This window comes from Ciconia boyciana, chromosome 1, assembly GCF_034638445.1.
Source record: "Ciconia boyciana chromosome 1, ASM3463844v1, whole genome shotgun sequence".
Lineage (NCBI taxonomy): Eukaryota > Metazoa > Chordata > Aves > Ciconiiformes > Ciconiidae > Ciconia > Ciconia boyciana.
The window spans coordinates 88,390,697-88,406,537 of NC_132934.1; positions in this window are offsets into that span (position 1 = coordinate 88,390,697).

Below are 15,841 nucleotides of genomic sequence, written 5' to 3' on the forward strand. Positions count from 1 at the left end.
TGAGTGCTTGGGATCTGTAAGGTGCCTGCCTTCACAGGAAGTGTGTCTTACGGACAGCTAGAGTTGTTATTTTGTTAAAGTGTAATAAAAAGCTCTTCAGAATAATTTTTCACAGTCAATATAGAAAATAATACTTACAAATAACAGTATAATTTATTTCTCATTTTTAGATGTCATTTTGGGGTACGTGTCAGTTTTTCATTTGCACTATATTTCTAATATGAGATTGAGACATTAACACTGAAAGCAGTGGGGAAGCTGAAGCCCCTCCCAAACCTGGCTGTAAGTTATGGCTGCAGAGTTTACGTCTTTCCTTGTGTCAATAAACTTTTTTTCTGAATTCAGAAAGCACCTGGAAGGTAGAAAGACCTTGAAAGGTAAATTCTGCAAGCGTTTCTTAATTTTTCTTTTTACAGAAGAAGATAAATATACCAATACCATTCCCAGTTCTGTGCCTAGTCTGTCCGACTGTCTTCTGGCTTTTATTGTGTCTAGCTGCGGATGCTGCCAAAAAGGGTTGGAGGGACTACGGGTGGGAGAGAATCTGTCCCTCCCCTTGTTGTCTTCTGTTTACCCCCAATAATTAATTCTTGGTTTAATCTTGAAACAGGGAGTTTTATAACCTTTCTAAAGTCCTTTCAGAATCTTTCAGAAATAGTCTTCAATCTGTGCTTTAAGGTTCGCTGTGCTTTTGGATTTGACTCCATCCTATGGCAATGATTTCTACAGGTTAATAGTATGCTGTGTGAACCAGTATTTCCTTTTGCTGGCTATTTGCATTAGATTGCTCTTTCTTATTTATTCCATTTAATTCTTTGTGAGTGAGTCTGTATTTCAGCTAAGAAGAGAATGTGATTCAACAAAATCAAAATCATTCTCAGTATCAAAATATATGTTTCTAATCTTGATTAAAACAAAAAATTAATTTCATCAAAAATTTTCACTGGAAACAGTTGCTGAAGAAAGCAAAAGACAGATGCAGGGCACAACCTTCAATATTAGTGTGAAGAACTGGAATCCCAGTCTCCATGCATTTTAGTAGGAATCCATGCGGAAGAGCTTTGAAATTGTCACCCAGAGTCTTCAGCAATATGATCCTTCAAGGTACTGAGCACGCTGCCCCCGATCCAACCAAGCTCTTTAGCACACTGAAATAATGTTACTCCATCCAATTGCCTTCAGTATGAAATTTATTGACCTTAGGGTGAGCATTTATTGGCCATATTTATTGACCATATTTATAAACATATTTATTTAGCTCTTATGTGGCGCATTTATAAAATGAGAGAGCTTAGTTAGCTAGATAGTTATTCCTTCATCTTAGCACATGTTTAAATGTTTTGTTGATTCAGGATCAGAATATTCAGCATCAAGACTGAAAAAGAACAGGAAAAAAAACTGAGAGAGGCTTCCCTGTCCTAAGATGTAAAGTTGTAAATACACAGATATGACTCAGTGTGAAAGTTACACTGACAGTCTATGGGGATTAAAAACAAGGTTACAGTGAAATGGGAAAAAAATAGTAAACTTTTTCCTTGGTTGTCACTGTGCAAAGCAAAAGTAGAGCAGTGTTTGGAGGGCAGTATCAAGAATAACAGGCTAAAGCATGTTAAAATGATTTACTTAGTGTTCAGTTAGGTGCACAGCTGAAATCCCCCCAGGATAACACTCCCCTGAGCAGACAACCTGCTTAAGGCCTTGACACCCCCCCAGAAACACGAGGTGAGCATTGAATTTGAAGTGGACCCAGATATGACAGAGGTATCTCATGTACAGCAGTGGCTCTTCTCCCCCTGCCACCCCCATACAGACACAAGGCTCTGAGCCATTTGCCACTTTTTACTGAGGCTTCCCAGAGAAGAGGCGGGGCAATGGGCAATGGGAGAGTTGCACCAGAGCCAGTCTGGGAGGTCTGCTTGGGACCAGCTCGCCTGGTGGGCAGCCCGGGTTGCAGTACACACAACAGCCACCCCTGGAAGACTCCTTTTCCTTGGGTGACTGCCCTAACCATGGGGCTTGAGAACCCTCCTGGCATGGTCACGCTCTCATCCAGGAGCCTTTTGATTGCTCATTTGCAAAGCATGTGTGTGTGGAGAGCAGAGGTGGCAGTTGCGTGGTTCCGCTCCCCTTCCTTCCTTCCCTACTTCACCATGAACATTTGAACCCCTTGGCCAACTTTAAGCAGCTTTGATAGTGTGGTCACAGTCACAAAGATGTAAGTTCTCACATGTTTCCTTAGAAGAGACAGGGGAGGAGGACAGGGACCTTATTCATTTTCCCAGTGCACGGAAGACCACCATGTGACATCTCCTCTTTCAAAGAAGCCATACAAGGAACAGGTATCCTGCATGCACGCCCCCCACCCAAGTTTCATCTGGCATATGCATGTTATTAGACACCAGAGGACCTACTAAGAGTTGCAGAAACCAGGAGGTCTTTACTCCACCACTCCTGGGCTGACCCATTTCCTCTTAGCCCATGCAGGCTTCTGGCTTCAAGTCCAGGAGAAGAGAAGGCTCTGTATGTCCCAGTTAGATGCTGCAAATTTAAAAGGTGAAACATCATGTACCTCTTTGAAGAAGTACCCTTTTTAAAAAGCCTGATCCAAATGCCAGGAAGGGTAGTGGAAGTCTTGATGATAGGAGATCACTCATCTTGCAGCACAGGGCTGTTCCAAATGCAAACCTGGCAACTTGTTACATAAATGAAAAGGATGGGGCAAAAATAATTAGAGCGGGTTTGTGAGCTTTGCAGAGTTTGTTTAGCTTCATTCCTTAACACACTGACAGGCACAGGACATAAATATTACTGTGACCATAGTCACCACAGCTCAGCAAAACCAGGGCATTGCACTCCAGTGTGACATAGTGTTCTTCGAGGGAATGTAAGTACTATGTGCTAAAGCAAAATGCTCAGGGCACAAACATAAATACAGCTTAGGTACACAGCCTGTGACATTATGTTAAACATACTACAGCAGATGATCTGCTAGTGTGGCTGATTTATTGCATACTAGATGAAGCTTTACTGATGTGGGTGAGGGCTGACACATAGTCATTTGGCATTAAAAAAAAAAAAAGTGTTCAGATTTTTTTTCCCTCAACACAACTAGGTGCATTGACCCACACATCCCATGTTAGACTAGCACTAGCAGATGAGTTTTGCTGGATGTTGCTTGTTGGGCATCATACTAAACAAAGCAACAACAACATGAAAGTGCACCCAAGGACTGGGCAGAGGAACGCCTGAGCATGCCAATTACATGCTACAGATGCACTAGAAATGCAGCTACAAAAGCAGTGATGGAACTTTGTGAGGAGGGTGCTGGTGTGGCTGAGGGGTAATTTGCTATAAATAAGCCAGTTCCCATCCAAGGGAACTACTTCTTCCTTAGAGAATCAACCTGCAGGACCAGGCCTTTTGGCCACGTTTGTAACCCAGCATTTTGAGTCCACTGATGGGACCATTTCTGAGAGCTTGTCTGTTGGTCTGCTGGGAGGGCTTTGTGTAGCCTGCTGCTGACCCACAAAACTTCTGCTGGAAAAGCAACTCAGTTTTCTGACTGCTCCTTCTAATTTGTCTGTAATTGTTATCTAGGAAACTGTAGAGAATACAGCTAAAATCCCTGCAACTCTTTTCAAGGGTTGTTTTTCCATGTCAGTAACGGTTGCTGATCACCCCAGAAGAGTAATGTGACTGCAAATGGCAGGAGCAGTGTATGGAGCACACCTCTTTAAATATTCACTCCTTTCTACAATAAAAATCTCCAATAATTCTATCCTGCCTGAACGGAGGAATAGACTGGAAAAGAGCAGTTCACATGGCTGCACGCTGTCGTGTTGCAACAGCCAGTGATGAGCATGGCTTCTGTGCTGGATAGTGGTTGGCATTGGCAGATTTGGGGAGGAGAAATAAACCTCCACAGTAGGGTTAATTGTGCAATAATCTATCTCTGGAGCACTGAGCTCGTCTATTTTTCTGACTCAATGTGGAATTCACTGCATGCTGTGGGGGAGAAGGATTAGGAGCCTGTATAATTTTACACTGGTAGAAGTTCCTATAGATGCTGTTCTTATTCCAGTAATGTTCTAAATTTGTTGAGCATTTTGGAAGCTCTGACATTCAGCTGGATAATGCCCTTCTCTGCTGAGATAGGATGACTTCTGAGGGCTCCTCTCGGAGCTTTCACAAGCAGTCCTAGGCTCTGCTAGGCCATGTCTCCCCTTAAGCATCCAGCACCGTACACACCTCAGGGAACTATTTTCCAGCTGACTGGATGCAGCAGTACTGCAGAGACACAGAGTTGGCCCAAGTGGGGCTGTAAGCAGAGAGCGTCAGCCCTTCTCTTAGGATGATGGGGAGGGTGGTGCTGGTTCAGCCAAAAAGACAGGCTGCCTGTAGTCATTCTCAGTGAAGGTGCCTGTGCCTGGGAAGGGCTTTTACCTCCAGAGTACACAGATGACAGTCCTGGGGACATGCTGCAGCACCCACTGCCTTCCCAGTTTTTCCTTTGTCAGGGGTACCCAGGGGGCGGTGGGAGGGGTGACGTGGCCTTGAGTTCCTCTCCTACCTGAGCTGGTTTATAACATTTCCCTTAATGTGTAGTCAGGTAATTGCACATTAATAATAAAAATTGCATTTTAATAATAAAAATTGCATTTTAAGCTGGTGTAACTGGCCCAGGAACAGGTGCAGAGAAAAACTGCAGTCAGTTTGATATATTAAATAAATAATGTGGTCTAGGGATTGGAGAACTGATATAATTACCAGCATCTGCCTCTCCCAGTAAAGCTGGAACAAGTTGCAGTGCAATTAACCTGGCATAAACTTAAGTGCAACCTGCCAACCATCCAAACCAGGGCCAGCACTGTACTCCATGGTTTATATTATGTTGCTATGCAAAGGTCTGTATACAGAAATATTAAGATTAGTTAGAAGTATGAATGCAGATGTGTATGTGTAAAAGCACCAGAGGAACATGAGAGCAAAGATTCAAAGAATGGCCTGTACTGATAGCCAGGGACATGATCAGCAGCAGCAAAACTGGTAAACACTGAGGAATGTGTTGCTTTCACCAAAATCACAGCATGGATGACTCACAGCAGAAAACCTGCAATCCAGTAATGGGAGGATGGCAACAAGACCACAGCACGCTGTGTGTGCCATTTCTCTTCCTGTAAGCCCAACAAGAAGCCAAGCTTTAACAGCAAGCTACCCAAAACTAGGATGGAGAAGGCAATGTGCAGCAATGTCACCCAAAGTTTACAATGGGTAATAAACCAAGATTCCAAGGTGAAAGCTCACTACCTGTAACTCCTGAAATGTATAAAAGACCCATCTAAAAACCAATTCATTACTACCAGTGAAAAGAAAACCAGAAGATGAAGTGAAGGTTTGATGGCGATCTCCCCTTGCATGCAAGTGATTCTGCCGAGAATACTTGGAGACATACATTTGGAGCTTGTGAGTCCCATGTGTGCATTGGCAGTCTCATGTTTTTTAGAAAACTAAATAAAAATAACTTCCACTTCTATACAGTCTTGCACTCAGTTTTGTTAGATCAGTTCCTACAGCTGTAGTATTACCCATAAAATACTCCAACTCCTAACTCTGTGAACATTACAAAGTCAGGAGCAGTCTCAAGTTTTACATAAGACCAGCGGAAACCAACAAAAAATGTGGTGAACTGATGGAAAAAAAAAGTAAAAAGAATAAAAGAGTATATATAAAAAGTTTATATTAGCCTGAAGAAACCTACATAAAAATGAAAAATAAAGTGCACACATCCAAAATAAGAAAGAACTGGCCATGAACACATAGCAAAAGGGACAACATAAAGTCTGTAAAAATGTTTTGTAGATAGCTCACACTTGCGATGCTCTAGCTTCTGACCACAAAGATAAAAATCATATAAACAAAAAAAATAAACGTTTGAAAGGAAACATATTCACGCCTTAAACATAAAATGTGCTGTATTAAATTTTACACTGTATACACTGTTGTATACACTGCTTATAGCTACTAAATTTATCAGGCAACTAATCACTAAACATCCACAATTAAAGACCCATAAAATTGATTACGTTGTCTGTATACAAACATAAGTCGTTTTATGCTTTGCCTAATTGTTTTTTATTTATTTCCAGGGTGACACAAACACCATGAAGTGTTAGGATTTATTATCTCAGCTGTCTGTCCCTGTAATAGGGGACTTGGGAAGCATTTTCCATCATTGCCATGGTCTGGGAAGGAAACAGTCTGATTCAAAGAACTTCTAGAGTTAAAAACCTGTTTAACAGTGATTCCTGATTTGTCATATGTGCTTTCTGTTGAAAAATTAAGACCCTGGCTCCTGTCTTAGGTCATGCACAACTCCAAATTGGGGAGCTAAATAATTCTGGGGTATGTGTTTTCCACCACAGAGGACAGGGTGGGGAAGTTCTGCAATGGCACAGGAGAAATGTAAGTCTGGAAACATCTGTCTAACATGACCATAGTTCAAGCTGTCAACTAAGGCTTATAAATAGTAAAAAGCGAGAGGGGGAGAGAAGGGGAGCAAGACTTAGCTGTCATATGGCATTAATTCTTTGCCTCCTCCTTTCTAATATCCAGGTCATATTCACATTGTGAGTGTACGAGCGTGCCATGATACCTGATGTGAAGGGATCTGCCAATGTCCATCTCTTTCAAGTCTAAGCTGGTAGACTACTCAGCGTTCATTTTATTAACATCAATGAACAGTAGCTATGAAATGGAGCCATAGCCATATAAAAATCAATGTGTCCTATGTTCAGGGCAGTTTGACACCCCTTGACAACAAATTTCAGCAATGATTTACTCTTCATCATATACAACATGTTGTGAAGAGAGGATACATCAGGAAAAGGGAAATTCAAGGGGAATATCAAGTCAAGTAGCTTGACAGGCTGAATTTAGCTGTGGAACAGAGTCACAGTGCTAAAGCTCGGGAAAGTCCTGCAGGAGCAGTCCTGGGTGGGCTGTGGACTAGATGCCCAGTGCTAATGCTATTTTCCATTTTAAGTCCAACAGTTTTACAGCAGAAGGAGCAACATACAGATTCCATGAGTTGCCCCTACAAGGCAAGCAGGGAGTTCACAGTTTCAATTGAGCTTGAATCCAAACCTAAAAAATTCTCTAGGTTCATCCATCCGTAATATCTGTTTTTTTCTCCCTTCAGCTGTTGCCACAATTGTGCCACTGGGGGCTTCTTTAATTCAGTTCTCCACTACTTTTATCCATGTCTCCCAGAATGCTAACAGCTGCAATATAACGAGTTTATTTATGATTTCTAAATATCATTTTCTAATGTATCTCCCAGACCAGCAAAGCGGCAGCCCAGCAAATGTCACTGAACCAGAGCTGCCTGTAACAATCCCAAAGTGTCCAGCCATCCATTTCCATTTCCTGGCCCCACTGGCTTCTCACTGCACTTTTTCAGATTTCCTTCTGGATTTTTTTTTCCCACAGCCATAACAGAAAGAAAAATGTTATTGGCTGCTGGTGTTCAATCCCTGAAGAGGCATTGCAGCAGAAGCCTCTCTTCTAGGACTATTATGGTGGTGTACGGAGGGAGGAATATAAGTTCTGTCCTCCATGCTGTCCCCAGACATGGACACAGTGTCCCCTGACCCAGCAGCCCCTGAAAGAGAGTCTGCAGTGACATGGACGGATGCAGTCCCACAACCTTCTGGTCTGGTCTCAACAGCTGGCATTTCTTCCATTCCTGCATTTTTCTCACCCAGCTTGGGCCTTGCCCTTTCAGACAGGTACATACTTTAGGGTGAACACATTTCTAATGCTGCAAGTGCAGCCTGAATCTCCTTCAGTGTGAGAATGAGTTGACTGATTTTCAGCAAAGTTGTTGGGCATTTATGTCTAAATAAAGATGTTCATATAGCAACAAAATGTAATTTCAGGTGTTCCTATTTTATGTTGATGAATTTTTAAGATAATTTTTGCTGCTAGAAAAATAGCTAGAAAAATACCTACAACCTTCTCTTTGAGACAGTACTTGAAAATTTTTCCTCTACTTTCCATGGCCAAGGCACTTAGAGACTTCAACTAAGTTATCCCTGCACCTCCCTTGCTGGTCAAGGCAGTATAGCCCCATTTTACATACCAGTAAACTGAACAAAAGACTTGCCCTTGACTATGCATACCCTACACCAGTCTCTGCTCCATTTGTTGCAAAACTGTAATCACTGGTAGAAGTGACGACAAAGTCCCCATCTTTGCCAATTTAGTTCTGCATTAAAGGTAATGTTGCTCCATTTATACTTTCAGCATTTACGTCAGATGGGAGGAAGAGCATGCTGTGTGATGACTGACACCACCAAGCATAGGTAGTCTGAGCTATATTTCTCCCGTCACTGTTGCAACATCACCCAGACATGCAGGCTTAGTGGGACCAAGCTTAGTATTTTATCACTGACCCATGGCAAGGGGGTGGTGAAAGAGTTTCCAGCTGAGGCTGCAAAGACTGTCGGTTGCACAGGCAGCAAAACTTGACCATTGTGTGCTGCTCCAGAGCAGTTCTGCTGCTGGCCAGCTGAAATCTCCAGGGCACAATTGCTGGCTCCTTACCAGCATGCAGAGCTGAAAAGTGCATCCTTGTAAACACAGTACTTGTGCCGATGGTGCTCTTCAGTTTGGTTTTATGCTCCCTCTGTGTGCAGATAAACACAGCCCTGTGCCAGCAGCCTTATGTAGGTGCACAGAGAAAAAGAGACAGTTGTCCAAACAATATGGTATGGAGGGCTGGGGAAAAGGCATGTTGAAAATGTAAAGGACATTTACGTTAAAGGAAGGTGTGAGAGCTGTAGGAAGAGCCAAATTACAAAAAAAGTGAGTACTTCAAGCAGCCAAATTAAACGAGACACAATGGGGGCCAAGTGTGCCTCCTAGGCATTTCATGAGCCCACACCCCAGAATTCAGGGGGTGCTGGGGGGAGAACAATGTGTCCCTCCAGGTCTTATTTAACTTGGCCATGTGTAAAGAACTTTAACTCTTTTGTGACTTGCCTGTTTCTACAGCACTCACATCTTCCCACTTTTTGCTTTATTTCTGGGTACTTTTTGTTGGGTGAGTTTTAAATCCTTTTGAAGACAAATAATTTTTTTCTCTTTAGAAAAATAATCAGTGGAGGCAAAGCGTAAAGTCATTTTGGTCATAGTATCTTGGAGGAAAATAGATACAGTATTTCGGAAAGTATTTGAAATGAAAACACAAAGCGTGATGGGACTTAAATGTAGAAAATCAAAAATTCAGTCTCGCCCCCTCTTTTCCCTCCCCCTATTCATGAGGTCACCATTTCTCATCTCACAGACTATGGCATCTTGCCGGGATCCTAAGACAGCCACCAGAAAAAGTGTTCTTTCTCCTGCAAGCACAAAGCAGGATCAAACTGGCCAAGAGAAAATAATCAGAGTGGTTTCTCGAAGCTACAAAGAGAGAAACCTTGTAGAAACAGCAAGAAAAAGATGTCCAGAAAATGCAGGCAGCCTTTCTTGTCCCCTCAAAAATTTGATGCATAAGCACTTGAGAGAAAGGAGACTAGATGAAAGTGTGCGAAATAGTGAATGTGCACTGAAATTCAGCATTGTTGCTTGTAAACAGCTTGCTTGTAAAGGAATTGTGCATGCACGCATGTGTGTGTGGACGAAGGATGAGAAGCGGGACAGGGTCCCTGCATGCGCAACATGCGGCAGACCTCAGTTCAACAAGTTTAACTTTAATCTTGCTTGCAAGCACTTTGCTGCAGCAGGCTGGCTCTCTGAAGTGGGAGGGCTGACGCCATTGACATCTCAACTCTACTCCTGCTTCTGTGGCGAACAACTTTTCTCACAGCATTACTTGTACTGCCTCTGCTCAGACCTCAGGAGGTGGACCTTTGTTCAGCCCTTGCCCAGTGCAAGCAGCACCTAAGCTTTGCATCCCACGTAGTTCTCAGCCCACTTGGAGAGATAGTGATCACTTGCTCTCTGACACTGCATTGACCTTATTTAGCTACAGATAATTCACCCTTTTAAAATAAATTGTGACCCGTTTGGGGGCAAATTGATAGCATGAGGGGAGTAGGGATTGTGAATATTCTTCTGCCCTTGCAGATTTCTCTGCAGAAAGACCCTGCAAACTCAAAGGACCTCCTGGCCATATCGGTGGCTCCTACTTGCTCTGTCACAGCTTCTGGGGCAACAGTGGCAAAGTGAATGCTCTAACTCTTACCAAAGTCAGGCTGCAGCACAATTATTTTCAGTGTACATTTCTGAGTTATTTTGTTGCTACTTAAATCCAATGTGGACTTGAGTTGAAGATCTAGTTTAAAAATGCATCCTCATGACAATTTCCCCAATGCAAGAAAGAAGGAGAACTTACTACAAAGACAAATTTGTGCCCCTTAGGGAGAAAGATTTTTTTGTTGAATTTTGGCTCTGGATCTGAATTGCCTTCAAGAAAAACTGATGGCATTAAGGGCATGGAGTCAATTTGGCTGGATGGGATAGTCCTCTGAATTAGGGGAAAGTCTTAAACATGTGCTCAGCATCAAGCACATTCTTAATATTCTGTCCATAGTAATACGGATGTCCATATGCCAAAGCCTGCAGCCAAAGTCTTCAGCTCAGTAAAAGCACATCTGCTGCCCATGGGCATAAGTCAGCTACCAGTGAGGAGCACAGCTCCTGTCTGTACAACTACAAAGCTCTATCTAAAAATCACCATTCAGTGATTTACCATCATGATGACTTTGTTGCTCAGGACAAGGCAAGCTCGAGCTGTACCTGACGAGAGTTCCAGCCTATCATGGTGTTAATCATATCGTTCAGAATAATGGTAGGGGATTCTCCTCTTAATTCTCCTTTCCAATCTGAAAGCCTTCACCAGCCACGTTCTTCTCACCTTCTTAAGAACAAATAGGTGTTTATTTCTGTGCAATGTCATGCAGCACCTTGGCTTGAAGCTGTCCCGTACAGCTCCTGGACTACACACTGGGATTTTTACCTAGGTCTGCAGTTGTCCCCAGGATCTCTGAAAGCCAAATCTTCTGGTCTTTATTCTTTTCTCATCCTCTGCTGCGACTTTTGTCCTGGATCAAATGGAGCTCCTCAGTCCTGTAGTAATAGTATTTTCCTTACACCACTTGCAGGAATGTAGGGATGAGCGCAGAGTGTCTGGCTCTGACACTGACAGATCTCACACTGCTCCCAGGGAGATGCCCAAATGTTACAAAGATGAACCATATGGGCAGCCCCAGCACTTGAGGGAATTCAAGTTCCACATTAATAGGAATTTTTAAGCAACTGTGATTGATGGGGCAGCTCTTACAAGTCTGAGATCAATGAAAATGCAACTTGATCTTTTGAACTCAACTCCTTAATTTTTTTGTTCCTTTTTCAGCAGAGAATCTCATAAAACCATTTCTGTGCAGACAAAAGCTGTCTGGGACACTTCATGTGAATTTGTCATGCATTTTCCTTTTGCTTCCCCCTCCGCCCCATTTGCAGTTTCACATGCAGTTAGGTTTTGAGTCTTTCTCCATGATTTGTACAGGCACTTCAGGATGAGCTTTTTCTATACTTGTGATTGGACATTGCCTGGAAGCTATTTTTTGAGACTTATTATTTTTCATTTGTTTTCAATTTAATTTATTTACCTCTCATTATAACCTGAACACCAGGGGAAAAAATGGCAGGGAAAAAATAAAAGCAAAAGTCATCAAGGACAGAGGGAAGGCTGAACAACCTTCAGGAGAAAGCAGGGAGCCCAAGAAAAGAACAAGAGAGAGGACGCAACATATAACTATGTCTAATGAGGCTTGAATTATCTGATATTGATATTTTTCCCTCATGACCTGCTGACACAAATCAACACTATCCAAAATGTCTCCATCTTCCAACATTCTCTGTTGGACTCTTGACCAACAGAGCAGTCACTCCCAGTAACTTTGAACTAAGCCAGTCATCAGTCAAGATGGCAATAGTCTTCCACTGGCTGGATGCTCCTGGAAATGAAAGCCTCTAAGAGGCTGGCAGGCCACTTACAGCTAGAGGAGGATGAACCTAGAAAGGCAGAGGGAAGGGGCAGTTTCTTAGAAAGCCAGACAGGGAATTAGGGAGAGCCTGGGGAGCAGGGACAGGTAGTGCGAGTGGCATGGGGAGCTGTAGTTAGCTTGGGGATACACAAGAAAGCCCAGGGTGCAGGAGGGAAAGAAGGCCAAAAGCAATATGGATAGCATGGGTGAGCTTGAGGGAGCAGAGAGAAATGCAAGGCATAGCTAGAAGAGAGGGCAGAGTGGTCCAGAGTGAGGATGCGAACAGCAAAGGGCTGCAGAGGAGAGGAGGGGAGCACAGCAGTAAGGAAAATTGTGAGAAAGGCAAGGGAAGAGCCTTGGAGAGGTTGGGAGGGATGCAATGGGAGAGGGGGAAAAGCAGAGAGACAAATAGCAACTCTTCCCTCTCCAGGGAGGGGAAGAGCAGGAAATAGAGCCCATGTTTTGTGTGGGATTGACAGCTGTATTTTGAACTTGAAACAACCACATATGAGTCTTGACATATGAGTTGGGAAAATGTCCCTTTGGGCACTAAAATGAAGAAATAGCTGAAAGCAATGAAAGCCATGTGTTTAGTTACACGATGCTTAAACCAATGTCAGTGCAAAGGGGATTTAGAGAAGGAGTTGCAGGGGTGGTTCTGACTCTTGGATTAGTAGTGCCTGGGGTGGAATATCTTCCCTTCCCTTAACTAGCTGTGGGCTCGAACAACTCAGTGCATGGCTCAAGGTAAATAAGTTTTAGCAGAGTTTTGGGGACAGGCTGCACATACTGGGCTTCCAAGAAGGATGAGGATCTGTTCCCTGAAACCCCAGTTTGAATGCATTTTCTAGAGCACACCAAGCCTTAATGGAGTAACACTCTACTAAAAGTGGGGAGGACTTTTTTGCTACCCCTTCCTGCTTGACTGCTTGGTGTAAGATTGGGCACACTTACCAGCTGATTATGACAAATGACAACAATGGGAGCACTGGTGGTGGAGGATGCAATGCAGTCCCTTGGAGTTATATAGCACTTCTGAAACATAGTGAATCGCCATTCTTGCCTTTCTTGGGGGCTGTGGGTGTAAGGCCCAGCTAAGAGAGAAACAGAGAGGTAGAATGAACTGGTTGAGAGTGGCATGAGTCTAGGAGCTGGGATTATTCAGTTTGTCTCAGTTGCAGGTTTAGCCCACCCTGGTTCATGCTGCTTCCCTGCTCTTGGCCACGATTGTCAAGGAGCAAGTCTGGGTTGAGAGCACAAAGCCAACTCAGAAAAAGAGTTGCTGAGGGCATTGATGGGATTGGGAGTACCCAGCTCTTCATCACCTATCAAAAGCACAAAGAAAACTGAAGGTGTTCCTAGGACCCAGTGACACAGCTCAGCTCCAGACAGCTGGTAACCAAAGTAATCTGGGAACTTACATTATGTGATAAAATTTCCAGCATAGCCAGGCTTTCATTACAGTTCTGTGTCTCTTTTGCTAGGGAAAGAGTCAAAACTTTCCTCTGAACAACACCTGGGATTCTCCCTTACATTATCAGGTTTCCAAAACTAGTCCCTCCGTGATGTGGTCCTGGACAGGCAGGAGGAAGGGTGGTTACAGCTGCAGGGTAGGAATGATGGGTCCAGCACACTCCTCTGGAGCTCCCACCCACTTCTGGGAGAAGGGTAAGCAACTACTAAGAAATGGAAAGCACTTGTGCACTCTCCAGACCTCAAGTACCCCAAAGTGTTCAAGCGCTTTGATAACTTCTAGTAGTGGGCAGAGATCCAGTTGCAGTTCTATGCAGCCTGGAGACTTTTGTCTTCAAACAAGCCCTTCAGTGGTGTCACACAGATTCTTCACAATGTGGGTGACTTCCAGGGCCTCACCAGGATCTTCTGGAGAACCCACATCTCTGGTTTGCAGTTCATATGTGACAATGTGGTATCCCCAGAAATGCACTCACACTAGATGGGTTCTTCTATTAAAAGCCTTAACATTTGCAAAATGCAACAGTCCCTCATTAAAAATATTACAATCATTTAGCTGATGGTAATGGCTCAGATGTGCCTTAAGCCCTGGAGTGTGCCAGTGACAATGCTACTAACCTGAGTGGTTTGGACTTTATAGTCTTTTCTTTGTAACTAATACATGTGATTAACATCTTCCTTAAAAATGGTCAGTGGAGGAGTGAGACATACCAGGCTGGCAGCATTAAAAGTTGGAGCTGTGTCCCCAAAGAGCAGATGTAAGTTGACAAAAGACAGGGCTAGCTTCTCACACCCACACAGGTCTCTGGCCACACCACTTGGCCTCACACCCAAATTGGAATGACAGCTTCGAGAAGTGAACAGCAAGTTCAGTTGCCACAACTTTCTTAGACACTGGCTGCAATTACTGAGGCTGCCAAAAGCCACAAAAAGGCAGCCAGATAGCATCACAGATAGTCTCATCTACTGACTGGAAGCTGTTTCATTGCCATCCCCTGGCTTTTCTAGGTCAACTGCAGCACAGGGTTGAGCTTTAACAGGAGACCCAAAGCAACCATCCATTGGCCTAACCCACCTCCCCTTGCAAGACAGTTTGCCTCAGCTGGGCAATCCTTGAACGAAGTGAGTGTTTGCTTCATTGAAACAGCAGCCTAGTCTTACAGAGCCTCTGCGACTAGTCGCATTTAGCTTTTCCCCACCATGAGCATTAGGGAAGGACTAAATGGTTGCAGGGAAGTTCCTTTCAGCCTTGCTCTCTCTGAGTCTCTGCTTTTTTCTTTCTTTCCTATTTTCTCTTCTGTTTTTAAAACTTCCTTTAAAATGACACTGACTCTCCTACTTATATTTGCTGCTCTGTAGCTCAGTCAGCCTTGTTGATCCCTGCTGCAAGTGACAACACTTCTCACTGTCTTTTTTATATCAGCTTAACAGCCTGGTAACAACTGGGCAGGACTGGATATTCTGGCACTCTGTGCATATACTGTTCAAGGCTTGTAGTATGGCACTAGCTATATTTTGCTGTCTCTTGCTCTTGAACTGTTACCTTCTGATTGCTTGAAAATGACTCATGAGGTTCATATGGTCCAAATTAAGCCTATGGCTGAACACTCATGGTGCTGTAAATTACTTAAAGGGTTTCAGGCAGAATCTTAATATTTCATTGTATGCCTGCGAAGTCCTGAGATTTTTTAGCAGGAAGCAAAATGCAAATTTTGCAAACTACAGCAATGTTTCATCAGCTGAAGATCTGAACCCTACTTCCATGCTCATTTAATACCTTTTGTAGTGCACTATGGATAATGCCACTATGAAGCAATGTTGTTACAGAAACTTTCAGTCTCTCAAGGCCATTTCTCCATTTTTGTACACTAGTTCAACACTAGAATTGTTCTTCATACAGTGGAGCATCTTCACCAGGTGTTTCTTTAAAAGACATGATAAGCATCTCATGGGACATTTCCATTATCTTGGGTTGTAGAACATGTTATGTGTATATGAATATCCATTTTGAGCTCTGGCTGGCAGGGTAATCTCTACTGTCAGTAGTTCTTTTCCAAGCCATCCTAAGAGCTTCTCTCCAATCCCTATCCTTTTTCTCACCCTCTCCACATCTGCAGCACTGGCCCTGCACTCCTGGTCTACCAGCTCTGCTTCTCATCACCAAAGCAATGCTTGAGCATTTTCCAGAGTAGCTTTGGTGATGTGAATCGCTGAAGAATAGGCAAATACTCCTCCTGTTGTGCAGTTACTGCACTCAACAACACTTTTTCAGAGCTGCTGCTAAGCTTACTCTCCATTTGACAAGTATGTAGGTGAGA